This window comes from Taeniopygia guttata, chromosome 2 (assembly GCF_048771995.1).
Source record: "Taeniopygia guttata chromosome 2, bTaeGut7.mat, whole genome shotgun sequence".
Taxonomy (NCBI): Eukaryota; Metazoa; Chordata; class Aves; order Passeriformes; family Estrildidae; genus Taeniopygia; species Taeniopygia guttata.
In genome coordinates, this window is record NC_133026.1 from 101,824,223 (window position 1) to 101,846,275 (window position 22,053).

The 22,053-nt window shown below is 40.5% G+C and overlaps 1 long non-coding RNA gene across 1 annotated transcript in view; it reads left to right on the forward strand.

The window, feature by feature from the left end:
• LOC140682399 (uncharacterized) overlaps positions 1-21,698 on the forward strand; it is a 33,048-nt gene extending 11,350 nt beyond the window's left edge. The window contains exons 2-4 of the long non-coding RNA XR_012054080.1: positions 3,561-3,650; positions 5,513-5,612; positions 19,546-21,698. This is a non-coding gene — a long non-coding RNA (uncharacterized lncRNA). The remainder of the gene's footprint in view (positions 1-3,560; positions 3,651-5,512; positions 5,613-19,545) is intronic.
• Positions 21,699-22,053: the final 355 nt, after the last annotated feature.

Genomic DNA, 22,053 nt, shown 5'->3' on the forward strand with positions numbered 1-22,053 from the left:
TAGCTTCACTACACAATCTTAAAGAGGTAGTCATTGCAGGAAAACAGTCCCTTGACTTATAATGGTACCAAAACATGGTTTTACTCTGTTAATTATAGTGCTGTTACAGGTGTTCATATTGCTATTGTTCCTAGCTCTGCCACTTCAGTCAAATCCTGTTTTCTTTGTCATCCAGGAATGGTCAGTGGAAGTAGGATATCCTCCTCAAGCCCTGGGGCACAGACTTGAGTTCTTCCCTAAATATTGTTTCCAGCAGAAGTTTATATAATCATGAAAAACAGAATGGAGCCCTTACATGGCTTCTGTGGTCTTAAAAACACCATGCAGTGGATAAGACCCAAGGAAATTATCAGTGACTTTAGCTTTTACTGCAGTATTGCAGGATCATGCTAAGTTACTGGGAAAAAAACAACCCAGCCAACAAGAATATAGGTGGACTTTCTGTCACTAAACTATAACCACATACAAAATTAACTTTGGAGTGTTATAAACAAGACAGCTGAGCTTATCTAAGGACTGAGGTGGTGGCAAAAGTGACTTTGTTCTTCAGCTGCTTCTGATCTCTTTGTTCTGCAAAACTTGATAACTTGATTGCCAGGAAAGGGCACACACTAGAGGTTTCATTTTATCAGCTAGTTTTTACCATTAAACAAAATTATTTAAAATTAAACAAAATGTCTAGCCTTCCCTCCCATTCTTCAGGTTCCTATTGACACTTAATACATCAAATTATTGATTTATTTTATAAATGTGGAATCTTCAGGTATGATATAAGAATCTTATATAAATGTACCGGGATGATGAGGAGCAGGGAGCAAGAAGGCTGAAGGAAGTTAGATCTGAACATTCATTGTTCTAGAAATTCATCACTATTTTGAACAATTTTAAAGCTGTTTTCCACATGTGCTATTGTTAAAGCCTCTGTGTGTCACACCGGATAATGTCTTGCACTGCTGCACTGGGTCCTTGAAAGGAAATGGAGTCGTTCAGCCAGCCACTTCTTTTCCAGTTTCTGTTGTTCTGTCAAGGTTAAAATTTTCTTTCCTTAAGGATACCAGCTGTAAACAAGCAGCCCCTAACACAAACAGTCTCAAAAAAAACCTTGTAGTTTATCATTCAACAGCAATTAAACACCTGTTAGTCTTTTAGATTGGTGCCATAATGCACACTTCAGTTTAACATCACTTAGCATTGAATTTAAAGGACATTTCTTTCATTAAAAAGCTTTCTCACCACAGGAGAAAAAGCACAAATGAAGTCTCTCTAGAGACATTTTGCTTTTTATTAGTACTCAGAACTGCTTTACACTCCTACTCCTCCCTCCATACAAATTCCCCCCAACAAATGCTCCCAAACCTTCTTTACATAGCTCTGCTTATCTGGATTTTCTCCCTAAAGAGGAACTAAGTAATCTTTATTTGTAGAAACAGTATTTGCTAGCAGAAATAAATTTCAAAATTCATATTCACAAATATGTAATCATTTGCTAAAAATTTTGGAAGTACAAAAATCAATATTGACTACAGCTTGCTTAACAATACATTTTTTAGTCTGTGCTGACCCATAACAACAGAGGAGCTTAACATATTTATAACACTCATACATTTTTTAATTAGAAATAAAAGATTTTGTATTCTGGTGCATCTGTATTTAATAGTTACAAAATGGTGAATGAAAATTGCTTTTATTTTTCCTCCAGTAGCATTTCCTTGGAAAATGGAAACTGCTTTGCGAACCTAAAACTAATACAGAGAATTTCTCCCTCCCTTCTTCTCTTCCCTCATAGATAGAATCCTCTCAGCAAAAACTCATTCAGTAGTACTACAGTCTAAAGATCATTGATTGTTAAACAGTGTAACATTATTTTTCTATGATATTTTTGCATTGAACACTGCAAAGACACAAATTGTTATTGCTAGCAATATTGCAACATCTCACATTGTTTCCAGTTGATCATAAATTCTGTATAGCATCATATCCTTTTCTTATGGCTTTACACTAGCACTGTAAAAGCCTGGAATACAGATTACTATTCTGGATTTATATTTATTATTTTTCCTGAATATTTCCTAAATATTATTTTTCCTGAATAGCTTCTTCCATTAACTGAAGTGCATGTCAGATGAGCAGTGGCCCAACCCATCTTGAGTTGCCCTGGTACAAAGGGTGCATTCCCCTTTTGCCACACTTATGCCATGCTCTTGTCATAAACAAGAATTTTATGCTGACCTGGGTTGTCAGAGAACACTGAGGAAAAGATCAGGAGCCAAAGAGAGTATTTTAGGTAATTCTAACTGTTAACCATTCCAGTGCTGATGAACAATAGGCAGCAGCCATGAATATAATGTGAACATCTGCCTGATGGCTGAGAGCTTTATCTCGAAGCTTGGGAACTCAGATGGATGGTGCTTCTCTTCCATCCCAGTCCAGGTTAAATATTGACTGGCCTGACCTTAAGGCTGTTTATTATGTGCAAGCCAAAGTCATTCTTAATGCGACAGCTCACAGAGCCCAAAATGCGCTAAGCACTTTACAGATTTGTAGGGCAATCCAGGCCCCAGCCCCAAAAAGCTGATATGTCAGTGTCAATTTTAGACACAGGGGCCATTCCTCCCTGTTCCTCCTTCCCACCCATTCCTCTTTCTCTGGGCTGTGTTACTTATCTAGTCACTTGGAAAATCAGAACAAGTAAATAGTTTTAGGAAACAAAAATTTGCCTCAGCATCTGAGTTTTGAAAACAACCAAAACCTTTGTAAAAGAAATGGGAATTAATAGCAGATTGTGGGTTCAGTTCCCTCTGGTTGCATGGTGAGTGGAAAACCCATTCAGCCATTTCAAATACTAAACAGACATCTGGAATTATCTCTGCCTGGATATAGCAATGGGTAAATGTTCCCACACATTGTGGCAAAGGGACTGGGGGAATGGCTGCTTCCATCGCTTATAAATCCATCATTAAAATTACCTATTTTCAAAGAAGAAATATTGCAATAATACAAATGGTATTTTTTAAAGCAGCTTGATAAAGACTAGTTCCAGGTTGTCTGTGAGACACTGGCAGAACCATAGCATTTTCAGAAAATGGGTTTCTGCTTCTCAGATGTTCTAGTTCTTTTAGTCCATTCAATGGAAATGACAGTTCAGGGTGAACCAGCAAAAAGTTATTTAGTCTAGATCAAAGGTTAAATTTTCAGCTCCCCTCTCTAATAATAAATAAAGTTTTGAAAACATGTTTTGGAAATGATATTTTGTGAAATGAATTTCAAGGTGGCCTTTTAGGGTAGTCAGAATTACAAGAGCCAATGTGACACACATTGTGTAGGAGAGAAAAAGAAAGAGCTCGTGTAAAAGGGATTTAAGTAAGCTTATAAAAACTGCTCATGTTGAGTTGCATTTTTTCTCCAGCTGAATTCCTGCTCAGTTGCAGTTTACCAGTTAGGTTCTCAAATTAAATCTACAGTTTTCTGTGCAAGGGAAGGGGAAAAATAATAAATCAAAACTAATGAGATATTCTTTATACTACTGACGTCTTTATTTTTTTTTCCTGCGTCATTGGTAGATTTGAAAGGCAAAAGCAAGGAGCGAAACTGAATGTGAAAAATGTAAACTGCCCACCTGGTGAAGAGAAGGGAAGGAGGAAATCAGAAGGGTGAGTTAGCAATTCCTTAAGCACATGCAATGTCTGTAATTTTCAAACTTGACAATTGCACTAAGACACAGAGAGGAAGGGAACTGATAGGGAGAGTGTTTGCTCTTTCACAGACAGACTTGCGAGAGCAGTACATCAGCATTTTGCCGAGGCTGTGTGTAGCACATGCATAGCTCAACACAGGCACAGAATTGCAGCCACAGGAGGGGGAGGGAGGAGGATTCTCACCTGCTTCCCTCCCCTGCTCTCTCTGCCTTCCCTGCAGCGAGAATATTGACACAGTCCTCCCTTTCTCCAAGCTTAAAATCCAGTGAGTTAAAACACTTTGCCTGTCCTTCTCTAGATGTATCTACAAAAACCTGTGTTAATACCTTTCTCCAGATTTTAAAATCTTATTATCCTTTTCATTTTTTTGCTCTGTGATTCTTTTGTCTCTCTCCTTCCCTAGCCCCTCCCTTCGCCCCAAGAATAACAGAGTGTCTAGACTGAGCAAACATTGAAACAGACAATGTACAGCATTCTTTCAAATGCACAAAAAACCAAACCAGGAGAGAAGAGATAAAAACTGGTGGGTTTCTTTTTCCCCCTCTCTAATCCTAGGTGTTATCGTGACAATGTAGGTAAAATATTTTCTGATGGAGGTGTTATTTTTGAATTTATATTATCTGTAAGTTCAGACAGTGGTTGAGAAGTTGGCACTCATCAGCTTCTGTGTGCAGGAGCAGTGGCACATTAGGCAGAGAGAAGAGTGCAAGGGTGCTGCTCTGAGCTGTGCTCATCCATATCATTACACAATGATTAAGATCACACGTAACCTTCTCGCAGTTCAGCAGGAAGCTATATCTAGAATTTGACTGTCACCAGACTGTACTGAATTTAGTGGGCCTTTTTGTTTCATTTACGTTACTGCTCGATTTTTCTTGTCTGGCAACTTCTGATTGTTATCCAGAGAGCCATTCTAATGTCTAAGAAATTAATTGATGCTATAGTCTTCCTAGCATTTGTCTTCAGCTGCTATACTTAAATGATTATTTGTCTGAAGGCTGTTCTTCACATACAGAAATTTGGACAAAATTAACAGTGAAACCAGAACATTTTTTCACAAGTAAACCTTTGTAGTGAACAGAGAGACACTGAATATGATGTATAACATTCTACATGGTTACCAAATTTGTCTTTAATACGGGCGTATAAATCTAAAAGTCTTGGCATTACTTCAGAGATGCTGCATACTCAGTTCTGCATTTTGTGGGGGCTGCAGAACACCAATTCTTTACAAATCACCAACCTGCAGGAAGATAACTAAGGATACTCAATCCATATTTTCTATAAGACCAGGTGTGTAAATATATTTGCTCATGACCAGAAAGCTTCTGTTATCCTGTTTTAGGAAATTTGATTGCTTTTTCTGTCCATCTATCTCAACAATTAGCTCTCACTCTATAAGGATCATCATTTGTTTTGCCTGAGATGCATGTCTGTGGATGCAGTAGAGGATTGGTATACACAAGACATAAGTAGTGAAACATCAACCTGTATTTTTGATGAGGCAGTGCAGAAGATGTGGATTGGGGTCTAAATCCAAGAACAAAGAGATTTTGTAAGTAGCTTGGGTGAAAGAAAACTCTTTTCCTTGCACTTTCAGTTATTTTCTTTCAGCAAGGGATTGCTGTCTGGAGCCATCAAAAATTCCTCTCTTATATGACAGATTAGAACTAGAAGTAGAACTTCTATTGCCAAATTGACTCATCTGGCTTCCCCAAATAAGAACATGTATTTGTAGCCACTCATACTTTGCACTTGGTGCCTATAACCTGTAACTGTGTTGTTAAGACCATGTGTCTTGTCTTGGTATGTTGCAGACTTTCCAGGAGACTCAGACAATCAGTGCAAAAATACACTCTGACCTAGGACCCTCCCTGGATTTCACTTTCAGGAGGATACCTGGCCAAGGTTTAAAAGGTGACCATTCCTCATAATAATTCATTATATGTTGTGGGCAGCAGCATATATTCTTCTGGTAGCCATTACAAGTATAAAATACTGTACTTTGCAGCATAGAGAGAAAGGACAGTGTAGCAACTAGTGAGAAGAGCTGACCCTTCCATCAAAGAAGAACTGATTATCAGTGAATTTTCATTTGTCTGTGTAACACTCAAGACACCAATTAACTACCTGTCTTTCTCCTATTAGCAATATCTACAGTGTGCTATGTAGGAAAAGAGTCTTAGTCAAAATTAACAAGGCACAAACCACTGCTTGAATAGCAATTAGCAGACAGTGTCATTGCCATATCTTCCTAATAAGATGAAACAATAGAGAAGGAAATGTATTCAGCATCTAATGGATGCTGTAGATCAAATAACATCTCAGAGATTTCTGAAGCAGCATAAACAGAATGGCTCCCTGTTGTGAAAAGTCATCTTGGATCAATGGTAGAACTGGAATAATCACTGGCATGTAACTGATGTGGGGAAGGGAAAAATACAGCATACTGAATTTTGTGTTATCAAATGAATGGCTTCATTTGAGCCTGCAAGAATGTTTCACCAACTCTGTACTGGACAGGAGACAGACACTAATGGGGATGGTTTGTTTTTGCAGACAGATATCTGCAGTTCCACCCTTTCTCCCTCTTGTTGCCCAACCTCAGCCCAAGATCAACATGATTCAAAAGCAGGTTTCATTTATCTGACATGCACATGTGCTCCTTTAGGGGATTGAGGCTTAAAAAAATGGTCTGGGTTTTAGGTCATCTCTGTAACAGGATTAAAAATATTAACTGGCTCATAAATTTGTTTTACCAGGGTAGCATTGCCTGACTGAGCCTGTATCATTTTTATTGCTAGCTACAGTTATGTTTATTGACAGACAAGGATTATAAAATGATGACACAAAGCAGTAGTTATTCTGAGATCCAGCAGGAACAATAAATTCTCTGCCTCCAGTTCTGGAAATGTTTCAAGGCCTTTTTCTTCATGAATAGTTACTCTATAAAGCCACAGTATTTTCTTGACTAGCATTACTCATTTTCTTCACCTGTGCTGCTCTAATCAGTACAACAGAAATGCAGAAGAGAGTGGTATAATGCTACAAAATTTACAAAGCCCTAAATACACAGAGCTGAAATTATATTTTTTCTTCAAATCTTAGTTGCCAACATCAACAGCAGAGTTTCTTCTGCCTAGGGATATTTCAGTACACACACACACAAAAAAAAAAAAAAAAAAAAAGGGAGCAAAAAGGCAAACAAGAAAACATGGTAAACATTATGAACTTCAGTTGGAGAGAAAGAAATAAAGAACATCTAAGCTTTTAAATACACAACAAAATGACACAAAATCAATATACATCAGAAGTCTGTTGAAGCCCAAGTTTTCAAATATTAGTTATGTGCTTTAATGGCACTAAGAAATTGGAGGACATTTGCTGCCCAGTGCAACAAATGACACAGAGGTGGCCTACTTCACTTTCAGTCTATTTCAGATGTAAAGTTTTTCAAGCCCCTATTGTTTATCTTATCTTCCTGTTGCCCTTTGGGTATTTGTTTACATCCTTCCCATAGTCTGAACCCTGAAACTTTACTCGAAATGAGGTATCACTGATCTCAATAGTGAGATTGATACTGAAACACGGGAGGGTTGAGACTGCGAAGGACCTCTGGAAGTCATCTTGACAACCTCTTTGCTCAAGCAAGGTCATCTTGAGCCACCTAGAGCTCCTCACCCTTCACAAATGAAAATTAATTTGTCCAAGAAAAAGAGGAATCTTTTTTTTAACATAGTAGTGTCACGCTGTTGCCACTGTCTTTGTCCTCCTAACTTCTAACTCCTCCTCTGCCTTATACTTCCTCCCCAGTTTCACATACACAAAGCACTTCTATTGCAATTGCACGTGCCTCTATCAGATTTCCATCATCTGCTTTTTGGAACAATTTCCTATTTTCTGGAACTCCTTCCAAATTTGAAAGCATCCTCATGATTTCATCATCCAGATCATTGATCAGCAAAGAATTGAATAAAAATGGACTCAGAAATACACAATTTTAAATGTCCTCCCAGATTGACAAAAAACCAGGAATAGTTTCTCTTTGATTTTGTTTTCTCAAGCAGCTGTGAGCCTTCTCTGTGGTGATTTAATCATATACCATAATTTGCTTATGAGAATGCTCTGTAGGAGACTCAAGAGCCTTACTGAAGCCAAGATAGATCACATCTACTGCTTCCCCCTTATTCACTTATCCTGTCAAAGAAAGAAATTAGATTGGTTTGATACAATTTGTCCTTGACAAATTCACATTCACTAGACTATTATTACCCTCGAGGTGTTCATAAATTGATTGATTGATCCTCCACCACACAGCTTCAGTTCAAGGAAAATCACTTCAGCAGCATCTACTCTCATGTGTAGCTAATTGGGCTCAGTTCTGTGAATTCAAATCTACTTCTGCAGGTTTGGTGCAGAGTTTCCAAAAAGGCCTCCCAACTATCTTGACCATGTGTTCTCTTCAGTCCCAAAGCTAACCAGGTTAAATGAGCTTTACCTGCCATACTCAAGGGCACCAGAGCTGTGAACACAACCTGTGCTCATAAGAATATCATGCACCCTCTAAATGAGCTCTCTTTACTACAGTATCAAACATAAAATCACTGCCTGTTGATGAGAGTGACCTACCAGTTCTGGGGTTCATGCTACTGTGGTGCATGAGTAAGAATATTTTGTCATTTATGAAGAGCAGAACACTGTAAATGGTATTATTTGTAAACAATATTTGCAATTTATGTAAATGAAGCTGCATAGAATCTCCTTAATCTCCTTTTTTTTTCCCAGGAAGGGAGCAGGGTTTCAGTTTTCTAAGCTATTTGACCCTGAGGCTTGCATTTGGAATTCCATGCTGATAGACACTACATAATTATTATTTTAATTGGAAAAGCCGAAAAATATTCTACTGTGTCTCTTAATTCAAATGTTATAGCTGCCACATAGGGCTCGGTCCTAGAATGGTTTCAGCACAGACTTACACTGAGCACAGCTGGCTTTTTGCTCAGAACAAGATCAATATTTTGGTATGGCATCCTTACAATGCAGAATTAGCTAACTTAAAGGCTGTTTGAATCCAAATTGACCACAAATATGCTGCACTATTAAACACTGGAAATTTGACTTTTACACTTACGACTAAAAAAGAATGTATTAACTTAGTTAATGTGCACAGACACCTAATTTTCTAGTTCTTGCTTCAGCAAAACTCCTGCAGCTAAAGAAGGGTAGTTTCAGTTCAGTGTGAGATGATCTCAGCGAGTTCAGCGTGAGATGATCTCAGTGCACTCAGTGTGAGGTGAGCTTCAGACACAGTCTTGTCCTCATTCTTGTTTGATCTTGGTCCCCTGTTAGGTTCTGCCATTGCAAAACTTATGCACAGAAATTCAGTGGGATCACACTCACTAGGAACTAAGTTTTTTAGAATTCCAGTACCTGTTTCCCATTTGAGAATCAGAAGAAAATATTACTTTCCTACATCACTTTTTGAAGAACTGAGACACACTTTTAAGGGCCAGAGAAGTACCAAAATAATAAACTATTTGCTTCAAAGATAATGCAAAGCACTGAATAGGTCATTAAGGAATAATTTAATTTGAAGAAACATTACCACCAGAGCAAAATGAATAGATTAAATTTGCTATTTGTTTTCTTTCTCTCTTTGGAAACATATAAAAGATACCATTTGTAGAATGATAACATTTTTTTATTCCATCATCTACCATTGCAAATATATCCATTTTCTTCATTTTATAAACAGTTCAATTGCACTGACTGTTTACATACACTTGTGGAAAAAAGACATCTACCTTAAGATTTACTTGCCCCCTCTTCCATCCATCACTAAGGGCATGTTTGTGTTTGGCACAGGGATACAGCAGGATGCCTGAGGTTGGTTTCATCCCAGCTTATATGTCCACATATTGTTATACAGAGCCCTGCTGATAACATAAGGTGGAAGAAAAACAAGTACTAGAACACAGCACTGTATCTGCACCAGTAAATCTTCCCCTCTCATCAGTTGGTCTGGGGCTGAGGCTGTGATGGAGCTGGGCAGCTTTCTGTGCTTCTTTTCCATGCAAACCTCGCCCAAGAACAGTTGCATCATTGCTTTCATGTTCCTGCTATTTTAAAATGCATTTCAGCTTAATTACCTATTAATTTGAATATGAGAGTTGGATTGAATCTTAGTTCTCTGCCATAGTTTTATCTTAGAAACAGCAACAAAATGACTTTTCTCTGTGGCTCTGTAAGTACAGCTAGCTACGAAAATTGTTCCCAGGGCTGTGTATGCCCCTTCTGACACTGCCAAGGTTACTTGTGAATAAGAATCATGTTTGTTTCTGCTACATCAGAAAACAATTAGTCTTCATTGTTTGCCAACCAGGAGTAATCAAAAGCAGTAGGGAAATTAAATGTATTTTCTGGTACATATGAAGATATACAAAAGCAAAAGCAAAAATGCAAACTATAACGGGAAAACTCCTAGACTGCCTCTTGCAGGAAAATAAAGATCTAGGCATTTTACAGACAGATTTTTTTATTATTTTTTTGTCTTTTTAGTGAAGACATGTTTGATGGAGAAAACTCCAGATGCATGGTAAAGTGAGGCAGAATAGTTTGTCTGCTGTGGAAACAGTTAAGGTCAGGGTGCATATACAAGAGCTGCTTTATTTGCTTAGGTTTGATTTGAAAAGGTGGTTTTAGCAATACCAATGGGGAAATTTAGCTCCTTTTTGCTGGCATGGAGAAGAAGAGTATGGCTATGAATAACCAGGAATGCACATTTAAGGTACTGACACACTGCTCACCCCTGTAATTACAGGATAGACAATTATCTCAGTTTGAACAGAGTGGATATTGAAAGAGTTTAACTGCTGGCTATATTAAACTGAGATCTAGAAGCAGTAGGATTTCTAAGTAAAAATATTAGGCACAGATCTGCCCAAAACCAAAAAGACCTAGTTCACTGAGCAGAAACTAAAGTCCAGCTGGTCCAGAGAACCTCAAGCAGGTACCTGATTTTCAGCTAGTTAGCAAGAAAGAATAATCTTCAGGCTGTATGTCAAACCATCCAAGGGAGTAGAGGCCTCTCCATGTAGTTGGGACCCAGAGCCTGACAGCTCAGGTGAGGAGCTGAGTTTTCTTCCTGAGAAATCACAAGGAGATCTTCCTGCCTTTTCTGCAATAGTATCTGCTCAAGAATTGGGCTCAGAGGCTTGCCAAGCCTGGGGGAAGAGGAAAGGGAGAGAAGAGGGAGAGCAGGGAAGGTGGAGAGCAGCCTTTAAAAGAAAGCAAGAACACTGTGTATTTCTATGAGGCACAGTCCAGTCCCAGAGGTGTACTCATCTTTTAGAGGAATTAGACTATCGTCTGATTGGTGTTTGGATCTCAGTGTAAAATGAGTAAAAACTGAGCCAAACATCCTGGCCAAAAAAGCCCAGCAAGTTTAGATACTGTTGACCAACTGCCAAGCAGGTTTTAAAAAAATGTATAATTCAAGATTTATTTACATGATCACTGCAAATGCAGCTCTAGAGAAATTTTTTGGGTTCAGCATCCCATGCTTTACATTGTATTGGCAGATTACAAGGCCCTACAGCAGCCCCCTCCAGTCTCCTGTGCTGCAATCCAGATGAGGTTTCTTGTCCTGCATGCAGTACGTGTTTGCCACAGGGACCCTGTATCCCTTTAACTCTGGCACAACTTCCTTTAACAGAGAATGTTGAGCTATAGACAGGCTTTCCAAAAAACTAAACTAAAATTAATTTTTTTTAAAAAATCACAAATTGGGAAAGGTAAATCTATCAATTTTAATATATAAACTCACCATAGCAGAATTTGGAAAAAGAACCCAAACACACTGACAGTCAAATCAAAATAATTCAGTTTGTAAATAGCAGGAGGACAGCAGACTGCCTTTCTTAGACTCAAATTCTAGGCTAGCATTATACACATTGTTAAAACTTCTTTCTATGTGTAAGCTTTTCTACAGAATTTATCCTGGAGTATCTAAACCTTGTGCAGCTGCTCCCTCACTGCTCTGTGATTATCTGAGAAGCCAGCTGAAAGCTCATTTTTAGGCTTCTCCTTTTTCGTGGGGTATTGCTTTACTGTAGTTATTTAATGAAATGCTGCGTGTGACAAAAAGAGTTGTTTCAGAAATACCCTTGTAAAAGTATTTAAAGCCACAAGACTGCCATTCATTTGCTCACCAGTGGTTGTTATCTCCATCCATGTTGCTCCCATGGGTGCCAGGGTGGTGCAGAGTTCCATGGGCACAACGAGGGGTTTGAAATGGGGACAAAGGCATGGAAAATAGGAGAGAACACACTGGTAGTTGGAGTGGGTAGCTCAAGTGAGTGCAGAGAGGGGCTAGGAGAAGAGAAGGGCAGCACACAGCTGGGCAGAAGCAGCCCCTTTGCAATATGGTAGGGATGCAGTGGTCCTCAGCTGAGGCACCCTGGGCTGTGACACTGTGACACTGTGACAGTGCATTATCCTATGTTAACAAATACTCAACACGCCAACCACAGCTCTGGTAGGTCCGTCCAGCAGGCTTGGGCAGGAGCCAGAGTCTCCCTGCATCCAAGGGAGCTAACACAGAAGCTTTAGAAATAAGTAGATCTGCAGATTAAACCAGTGCGAGATCCTTGTTCTGCTGCCAAAGCACATCTTTACCAGGAAGCCTTGTGCTGTTTACCTTACATACTGCATGGCAAAATTTCCTCTAGGTGACCACTTAAGGAGGCGAAAAAAAATTTTTTTAAGGAAATATTGCCTTCAAAGAAAGCAAAGCATAACAACTCAACAGGCTGGGAATGCTTAGGGACAGTCTGTTATGACAGATGGCTGCTTAACAAGAATGGTCTCTTGACCAGGTTTCTCTGTCTGCATTCCAGGTGCCTGCATGTAAGGAAGCAGATTACATGTGCTGTTTCAAATGTGTATCGATTTGCCAGTGGGGAGAGAGAAAATTCCATCTTTGATAAAGAATTTGATTTGATGATCATTTACAGACCACACCACATGAAGTCTTGACACTGTTTCTTCACCCTAATTACTTTGTGAGCCATCTGGTGCACCTGCTGTTGCAGGGAGGCAGGAATAATAGTTTTAGACTCTCCCTCCCTTTTCTTTTCCTTTTTATCACACTGAGATAGATCTTTTAGGTGAACATCCACCTGACATGGCCAGACAGTGCAGATGTAGACGCAGGTGCAAACTCGGTCAACCATGCCTCCAGATGGCTCTTACTTATTAAGGCAGCCAAAGTAATAACCACAGACAAAGGGCCTCCAAGAAAAAGAAAAAAACCAAAAAAAACCAAAAAAAAAACCCCAAAAAAACCCCAAAAAAAACCAAACAACAAAACCATCCTGCAGGGAAAACACTAGGTTCAGAGATGGATTTTGTGAGGATCTCAAAGATGCAATCAGCTTTAAATCTATGGTGGAAACAGAACTTGTCAAGTCCCCTTGAAGTTTGGATGAAATGACAGACTGATAATTGAGCAATCATGAAAATGGTTGAAATGCAATAGAATCTCCTGAAGGGTGATTACAAAAGCATAAGTGCCAGGAGCTAGATGCCAAGATAAAAACCATGGCTTCCTTTTCTCCTGTTGAATTATCTAGTCGGCAACTGAGAAAGCCAAGAGACAAAAGCAACAGGATATTTTATATTCTGATTTTTTTTAAATACTAGAGATATCACATTTCCAGTGGCTGAACTCTAAGCAAACAAGCAAGAGAACAAAATGAAGAAATTGTGCCCTCCCTCAACCTCTCTTTCTAATATCTTTAATTACTGGCCTACAAAGTGTGAAAGTTCAAAGGAATGAGTTTCAGGCTTGGGAAGCTGCCTCATTAAACAAGTTCATTTGGGCAGAATAAGCTCACAGGAGTCCAGAGGCTGCCTCTGCTCAATTGAATGAGCTCCCACTTGTTAACCTGAGTGCTCAGTAGGGAAAAGGTATCAGGAAAAAAAATCTTTTTCAACCAGCTATTCCAACATACCTCATTCAGGACTATCACATATGAGTTGAGGTTTTTTCTGCCTTGAGCACAAAAAGGTCCCCTTGTCTTCAGTGATCATTCCAATAGCTATACTGTCTAAATGAGTGTTCCACTGAGCAGAATTAATTGCTGCTTTCCACCTGTGTTTTCTTGAGAGAGGATTTGTGGCAGAATGCCCAGCAGACACTGTGCTTCTGAGGACACTGGGGCCAAAAAACCAGCATGCAAAAGTGATGGGAGGTGCAAATCCACAGGCAAGACTCCCTTGGCCCTGCCGTCCTGCTAGCAACACACAAAAACCTTCAGGTTTGGCTGAGGAGCAGCCTCAGACCTGCTTCAGTCCCTCTGCAAGGTGAGAAGGAAACCTGGGGGGTGGGGAACTTCACAGCAGTAAATCTTAGTGAGAGACAGGATTGCAATGCGCACAAGTCATGCTAAGTTCCCCAGTTCCAGTTTACAATAACACTGAAAATGGCTTAGGTGTGTGCCTCCTCTGGAATGTGCTCTCTGAATTCTCCTGCCTGGAGAGGTCTTTAAAGCCTGAGGCCTGTGTGCCATCAGCCCAAAGACTTTCATCACCATGAAGGCAATGAGATCCCAAACCTGTCTTATAATTCCTGACATACACTAGACAATGAAACCAATTGCATCTCTCTCATATAGCTGAGCAACATCCTTTTGTCCAGCTTGCTTTCTTTCTCAATGGCTTACTCACATGCTTCTGAGGCAGATAAAGGTACAGTTTGACTTTCCAAAGAGTATTCCTCTCCTCTCCTCTCCTCTCCTCTCCTCTCCTCTCCTCTCCTCTCCTCTCCTCTCCTCTCCTCTCCTCTCCTCTCCTCTCCTCTCCTCTCCTCTCCTCTCCTCTCCTCTCCTCTCCTCTCCTCTCCTCTCCTCTCCTCTCCTCTCCTCTCCTCTCCTCTCCTCTCCTCTCCTCTCCTCTCCTCTCCTCTCCTCTCCTCTCCTCTCCTCTCCTCTCCTCTCCTCTCCTCTCCTCTCCTCTCCTCTCCTCTCCTCTCCTCTCCTCTCCTCTCCTCTCCTCTCCTCTCCTCTCCTCTCCTCTCCTCTCCTCTCCTCTCCTCTCCTCTCCTCTCCTCTCCTCTCCTCTCCTCTCCTCTCCTCTCCGTTGGGTCAGGTCCATGCACAAAACAATCACAGGCAAAGAGAAAGGCAAGAGTGAATGGGGGAACTCATGCCTCAACACTTTTTATGAAGTTGTCTGTCACTGCCATAAATAGCCCTTTGCCAACACAGTTCAGAAGCCTTGAAAAGTAATATTATTTCTAGAATTTAGAACTGAGAGTTTTGTCCTTGGACCAGTACCTCCTTCACAAGCCCACAGCCGCGAGACAGCTCCTGCCTCAGGAGCTATAAATGCTGCATATTAAGCAGCAGATGGAGAAGGGGAGTGTAAGGAAGCAGTAAGAACTTCCCCACCAGCCTGATAGGCACTGTTCTTAGCAGAGCAAAACCTGACTGTTGCCAAGGTTTTGCCAAGGTATGTTAGCAAAGACATAAGAAAAGGGAGAGTTTTACTGAGACTTTGAAAGAGGATAATACAAATAAGAGATGAACTATATTCTTGGTGATCACACTTTTTCAAAAATTCTTTTCAAAACAAAACACAGGGACAGCAAAGCTACTTCTTAAATCCTGTACTCTGTTGTTTGGGGAGAACAAAACTTTCCCTAAACCCCCTGTTTTATTTATTGCTCATTTGCCAGCCACATATAAAATTAAACCTCTGCCATTCTTTCTGGAAACTAAGCCAGTTAAACCACTGCAGAGATATATTTAGGACAGAGGAGTTGTAGTGGACAGCTGGAGCATATCTTAAACTCCTTTACTGTGGCACTGTTTACCCTTGTCACTGGGCCCAGAGTGAAATATCTGGTACTCATTTTAATTAATGACAACCAGGCAAATTCAAGTAATGAAGTTGTGATCAGGTCTTCCTCAGAAAAACAAGAATTTGGCTAAACCTGTATTTGGTTTGGTCTGTAAATATATTGTCCTGTTAACAATATCACCCAAAGGCAACCTTAAAACTGAAAAAAAATTTTTTTCTGAAATCAGGGCTTGCAGTGAGTGCTAGGATTTGGATGTAAAAGCCAAGGACAATGTCTATGTCTTTTTGATGCCAAAGATTCACAGGGTAATTTCTGAATTCACTGAAGGGTAGTTATCACTAATGCTGGGATTTGCATGGCAAGACTGTGCTCTGTAGGATGTTTTACAATGTTGTCTCTTTTCTAGGCTCACTGTGATCTAGAATACATGTTTATCAGTTCACATCCTGCATTCTGAACAGTCTGCATTGGCAGCAAAACAAATTTTATATCACTTATTAGTGATATAAATCAAGCGCTCCAGCATTTCATTAATGGCAAATCTGAGGCTCATAGCCAGAAAAGGGAACATTAGGATCCTCCTTTCAGGACAAAAAAAATTATTCTTGCAGCATCTTGTCCCCAACTCCAAATTTCTTCTTCTCTGTTTTAGAGCTGAATTTTAAATTGGAAATGCAGAATGACAGGGCTAAGTGAGAGCCTTTGTGACACACTGTCATATGCCAGAAGCAGAAGGAAGACCTTACTTACCTGGCTAAAGCAACCCAACTCCATAAGAGAGCAGTGTAAGGAATGAACAAAAATGTAAATGACTCAAAAATTGTTTTCAGTAGCATTGATGCAAAACTTTGCACAGAGGAAGGTTCTCAGTGGTTTCAGGTAGCTGGGTGGACAAGCTCTCCATGGAGCAAGGTTTCAGGGATTGCACTGAAGCCTGAAGGATTACTGAATACAGGAATTTGCCCTTGGACACTACACTCACACTGGATTTTCTGTCTAAACCCATGACTCTGTCTGGGTGGATCCTGATTTGTACCTCCCTAAAAAAAGGGAGCTGAAGCCATCAGTGAAATAAACAAAGTCTTAGGTCAGTGGTGGTCTTGCCTGTGTGAGAACTGCAGTTCATACAGGATCAGTCTGTGTAACCCTGGCCGGTCTTCGGCATTTGATGAGCAAGTTACCTTTATTTATAACATGGTACAGCAGGACGTGTTGCTGTGACTGACTTACAGCAGCTGCAAGGTCAGAAGTTTGATATGCTGAGGGAAAAGTGTCCTGGCAATGCATATCTGAAGATTGTGTTGAATCAGGGATATGTAAAAGGTTAAATGGGGTAAGTCTAGATTTTTGGGCTTTTTTATATCTCCGACCAGCTTTTTAGAAACACCCTTGAAGGATCCTAAAGAGCACTTTCTATAGCAGAATGCTGAATTCACCTTTTTTGCCACCTTCTTTGACCTTTTTACCATCTCCTTGCTTCTGTTTTGTAAAATAAGAACCACTAAAACAACCCTATCATTAAATCCACAGCATCTATTCCTTCATTGATTCTTGAGAGGCGATAACAAGCTCTGCTAGGAACACACTTTAATAATTATACAGCTATTATTATCATTTTGGCTTTTCTAGGATTTTTGAAAGATGAATTGTGCAATCTATTTATAAGCTTGATAAGCAAAGAGGACCTAGTGTCCTTTCCCTTTACTAAATCCATGGCAAGTCTCATATGCAGAGTGAAATCAGCTAAAAGAGCATCAAACAAAACAATGAGGCTTCTAATTAAGCATAATCTTGCAGTAGGTGGGTGCAAGAAATAACTCAGTAGAGAAGGAAAAGAAAACTCTGTATTTTACACATATAATTCAGACGTTTCAGTAAATACTTGGAAAGTGAAGAACTTCCATGAGTAGTCCCATCCACACTAACACTTATCCCAAGAAAAATGGTGAGGGCAAAAAGCAACTACAGGAATACTTTTGTAGGATACATTTTGAAGAGATCTCTGTTTTACTCAGCTGGTTATAGTTACATGATATTTATCTGCTCATTTGCGAAACTGGATTTTGTAAGCAAAAACAAATGGCAAAAAGTAGCAGGACAGACAATGAAAAATGAAAGCACAATTTCAAGGATGTCAGAGCTAGGGCTGTAAGCATGAAAACAGTACCAAAGACAAGGTTTATGGATGGGGTCCAGATAACCGTTTCCTAGCAACAGGAATACTATTAAGGGAGATGATGAGGTCCAGTTTAATGCGTTTATCCAGTGCTTTGAAGGACAAGTAGCATCAAATTCCTCATTTTATACAGGGCTACTCAACCAGGGTCTGTAGCTGTCTTTACAAGAGGAGTTTCTACAGAAATCAGTTCTGCATATATACCTCTATATATCTGTATTCATTTATTAGTCCATTCCTAGCAGAAAATGGAAATAATCTTATTTATTGGGATACCTGCTTTGTGTTACTAAATTAGATACAAGACTGCAATTAGTTAAACACAATTATGATACCTACAATACCTTTTGGTTTTATTTCTGGGATATTTAGACAGGCTCACAAAAAAATCTGTCACAGTACTTACAAGTGTGTATTGTAAAAGTTACTTTATGGCTTAGCTTTAATAAAAATAACCATCAAAATGAGAGGTTGACACTGTGCAAACTTCTGTGAAGGAGTTTGATAACTTTGTTAAAAACATTGCATAATTCAGTAAAATGCTTTGGAGTCATTGTTCAACAGCAATATTTATGTATACATGGAAGTGATTAACACCAGAGCCAGAACTGAATCAAAATGTTCAAACTGAGAGGCATGGAGAAAATTATACATTCAACAGCCAAACACTGAAAAAGTTAGTTGCTGCATGTCATTGTTCTTATGTTAGTGCAGTCTTACTCTAATGAGTTTCAAATACAGAAAATTAATGATCACCGTATTCCAGGTAGCTTCCCAAGCCAACTGTATTGGTTTTTGTCCTGGCTTGGGACATGGCCAAGCTTTGGTATGGGGGAGCTACAGGGGTGGCTTCTGTGACAAACTGCTAGAAGCTTCCTATATGTCTGGCAGGGCCAGTCCCTGGCAGCTCCAAAGCTGGATGTTCCACTGACTGAGGCCAGGACAATTAGAAATGGGAATATTGCCTCTGTGATAATGTATTTAAGAAGAAAAAGACATTATTGCACAGTTAATTGTGGCCAAAGAAGAGCAGAGTGAGAGTCTGTAAGAGGAACAATTCTGCAGGCACCAAGGGCACTGCAGAAAGGTGAAAGAGGAGAAAGAGATGTTGCATGTACTGGAGCTCAGATTCCCCTGCAGCTTGTGGTCCAGATCATAGTGAGACAACTGTGTCCCTGCAGCCTGTAGAGATCCATGGGGAAGCAGAGTTCCACCTGAAATCCACGGAGGAGCCCTGTGCTGGAGCAGGTGGATGCCCAATGGAGGCTGTGACCCTGTAGGAGACCTGTGGAGAAAGGGGTCCTGCTCCCAGGCTGGAGCAGCCTGTCCTTGGAGGACTGCACCCCACGGAAGAGTGACCCACACTGCAGCAATTCTGGGAGGACTGCTGTTTGTGGGACAGAGTCACATTGCAGCAGTTCACCGAGAGCTGTTGCCCATGGGATGGACTCATGCTGGAGAAGTTCATGGAGAGCTGTCTCCCATAGGAGCAACCTCAGAGTGGAACTGGGGAACTACTCCTGTCCCTGAGCAGTGGGACAAACAACAGGGGATGAGCTGCCAATAATCCAGATTCCCTGTCTCCCTGCACCTCTGGGGCAGGAGATGGAATTGGGAAGGAGGGAGGGGAAGGGAGAAGGTGTTTTTAAGGTTTTATTTTTCTTCTCATTGTCCTACTCTGATTTTGTTAGCAATAAATTTAACTGGTGTCTCTAATTCAAGCCTGTTTTGCCTGGGATGGTATTTAGTGAGTGATCTCTCTCACAAGTTAACTCATTAACCCTTCATTCTATTTTCTCTCCCCTTTCCAGCTGCAGAGGGGAGTGAATGAGCAGCTTTGGTGAACGCCTGGCACCCAGCCAGCATCAACCCACTACATCAACCTCAGAGGATTGCCTTCTGATTTCCATGTCATATGACCTTTGAAAATTATTCTTCAATTTTTTTGAGGAAAGAGGACAAAACAAAATAGGATTTGTTAACTTTTATTACTCTGTTCTTTTGCTGCTCAGATTCCAGTTAGTACCTGATGTTTGTGGGTTTTTCAGCACTGTATCAGAGGTCTGATTCTCCTTTTTGAGCATTTGGCAGATCCCTAGATCCAAACAACAAATTCTAAGCGCATTTCTTTCTACAGCCCAAAATAAACATGATGCAATGCTCTAAGATGATAACATGATGCAACGTTATCACAATGTTACCACAGCCATCCTCTGGGAAATTTTCAAAGTAACCCTTGGCAGAGAACTGGTTTGGCATCTCTTGTTCCATTAGCCAACAGATGCAGTGTGCAGTGGACTCAATAGCAGCACTTTTAGGCTAGGACTAGCAAAATTTTAAGGTTCTCTTATTATGGCAAAAAAACAAGTATTTTTTTGCTTTCCCTCCATTTCCCTCAATGTGATTTTTTGTCCAAGTCCACCCCTGCCCAGCCACGCCTAAAAAGCAGTGGTCTCCACAGGGGCTGGAAAACTGCTGCATCAGTATCCCATCCCATTTGACAGGAGATGTCTGGAGCAGCCTGAAGAAATGCCTGTGGGCAGGCTCTCCAGGTGGGCCTGCTGGGGTAGTAAGCTGCCTAATGGCATACTGAGCAGCTAAGCAGATGGGAGTGCTTCAGCCATCAATTCAGGTGACTCATAACAAAAATATCTGCATTTTCACAAGCTCTGGGGATCAGTCATGCCAATTTTTGGGTTTCCTGTCAGGAATGGAATGAGACAAAACTGGCAGCCATAGTGGAAACGAAATTTCCCACCTAATTTGGCAGGCTTAAAAAGACAGAATCATAGATTATTCTGAGTTGAAAGGACCACAGGGATCACTGAAGTCTAACTCCTGGCCCTTTACAGGACAGCCCAAGAACCATGAGCTGTCACACCATGTGCTAAGAATATTTTTCCAAACTCTTCTTGAACTCTATCAAGCTTGGTGCTATGACTGCTTCCCTGGAGAGCCTGTTCCAATGCTCAACCACCCTCTGAGTACAGAACCTTTCTCTAATATCCAATCTAAACCCCCCTGACACAACTCCATTCCTTTAGGTCCTGTCACCACAGAGAAGAGATCAGCATCTCCCACTCCTCTGCCCCTCATGAGGAAGTTGTAACTGCAGCGAGACTCTGTCTCCCCATCTCCAGGCTGCGCAGATCAAGCTCCTCATACAGCTTCTATTCAAGGCCCTTCACCATGTTCATAACTTTCCTTTGGCCTCTTTGTAATAGTTTTATATTTTTTTTTCATACAGTGGCACCCAAAACTACCCCCAGCACTCAAGGTAAGCCCACCCCAGTGCAGAGCAGAGCAGAGCAGGACATCACCTGCCTGGCTGGTGATGCTGTGCCTGATGGCCCCCAGGACAGAGTTGGCCCTCCTGGCTGCCAGGGCACTGCTGACTCGTGTTCAGCTTGCCATCAGCTAGGATACATGGAAAGGGAGTCCCTTTCCATGACACTGCTCTCCAGCCTCTCATTCCCAGTCTGCTTGTTCCTCCCCATCCAGCTGCAGAATCCAGCACTTGTCTTTGTTAAACTTCATAGACTTGGTAGTTGCCCAGCCCTCTGTTTTGCTGAGGTCCCTCTGCAGAGCCTCTCTACCTTCAAAGGTGTCAACAACTACTCTTCTTTTATATAATCTGAAAACTTATTTACCTTAGAGTCCTGTGTCCAAGTTGAAGATTGAGAACTGGGCCAACCACCCTGCAGAACCCCACTAGTGACCAGTCACCAGCTTGATGGCACCCCATTCACCATAACTCCTTGTCCTGTGGCCACCTTTGCTTCTGAAAATGTCTCCGTGCTCTCTGTACACCTCTCTATGGAAGTCTGACTAGAAGCCTGTTTACATCAATAAAGGATGGGATAGCACCTTTACATAAAGAAAAGCAACAGACAGCTGCTTTCAGACTCTATAATTTATAGAAATGAAAGCATAGTTGTAATAAATTCATGTTTTTATCTTTTAAGATGCTTGAAGAAGGTTTTTTTTTTGTTGTTGTTGTTTTTTTGGTTTTTTTTTTCTGAAATAAACAAGTTATTTCTCTTAAAGGAAAGCTGAGGTACAATTAAGGAGCATACACAGAAAGAAACATTCCAGCAGTGAAATCACTATGCTATTTTGACCCCATCTGCAAAATACCTTTGTGTACTACTTCTGTAACCTTCCCACAATAAAGAAAATCCATATCAAACACACCTCTATGGAGAGCTTTAGGCACCTTTAGTTTTTAGTGAAATTTTTTGGGACAGCAACATGTAGGCTCTATCATTACCAACAGCTAAAGGAAAGCCAATATCTTTTTGTAAAGAAATAGATTTGAT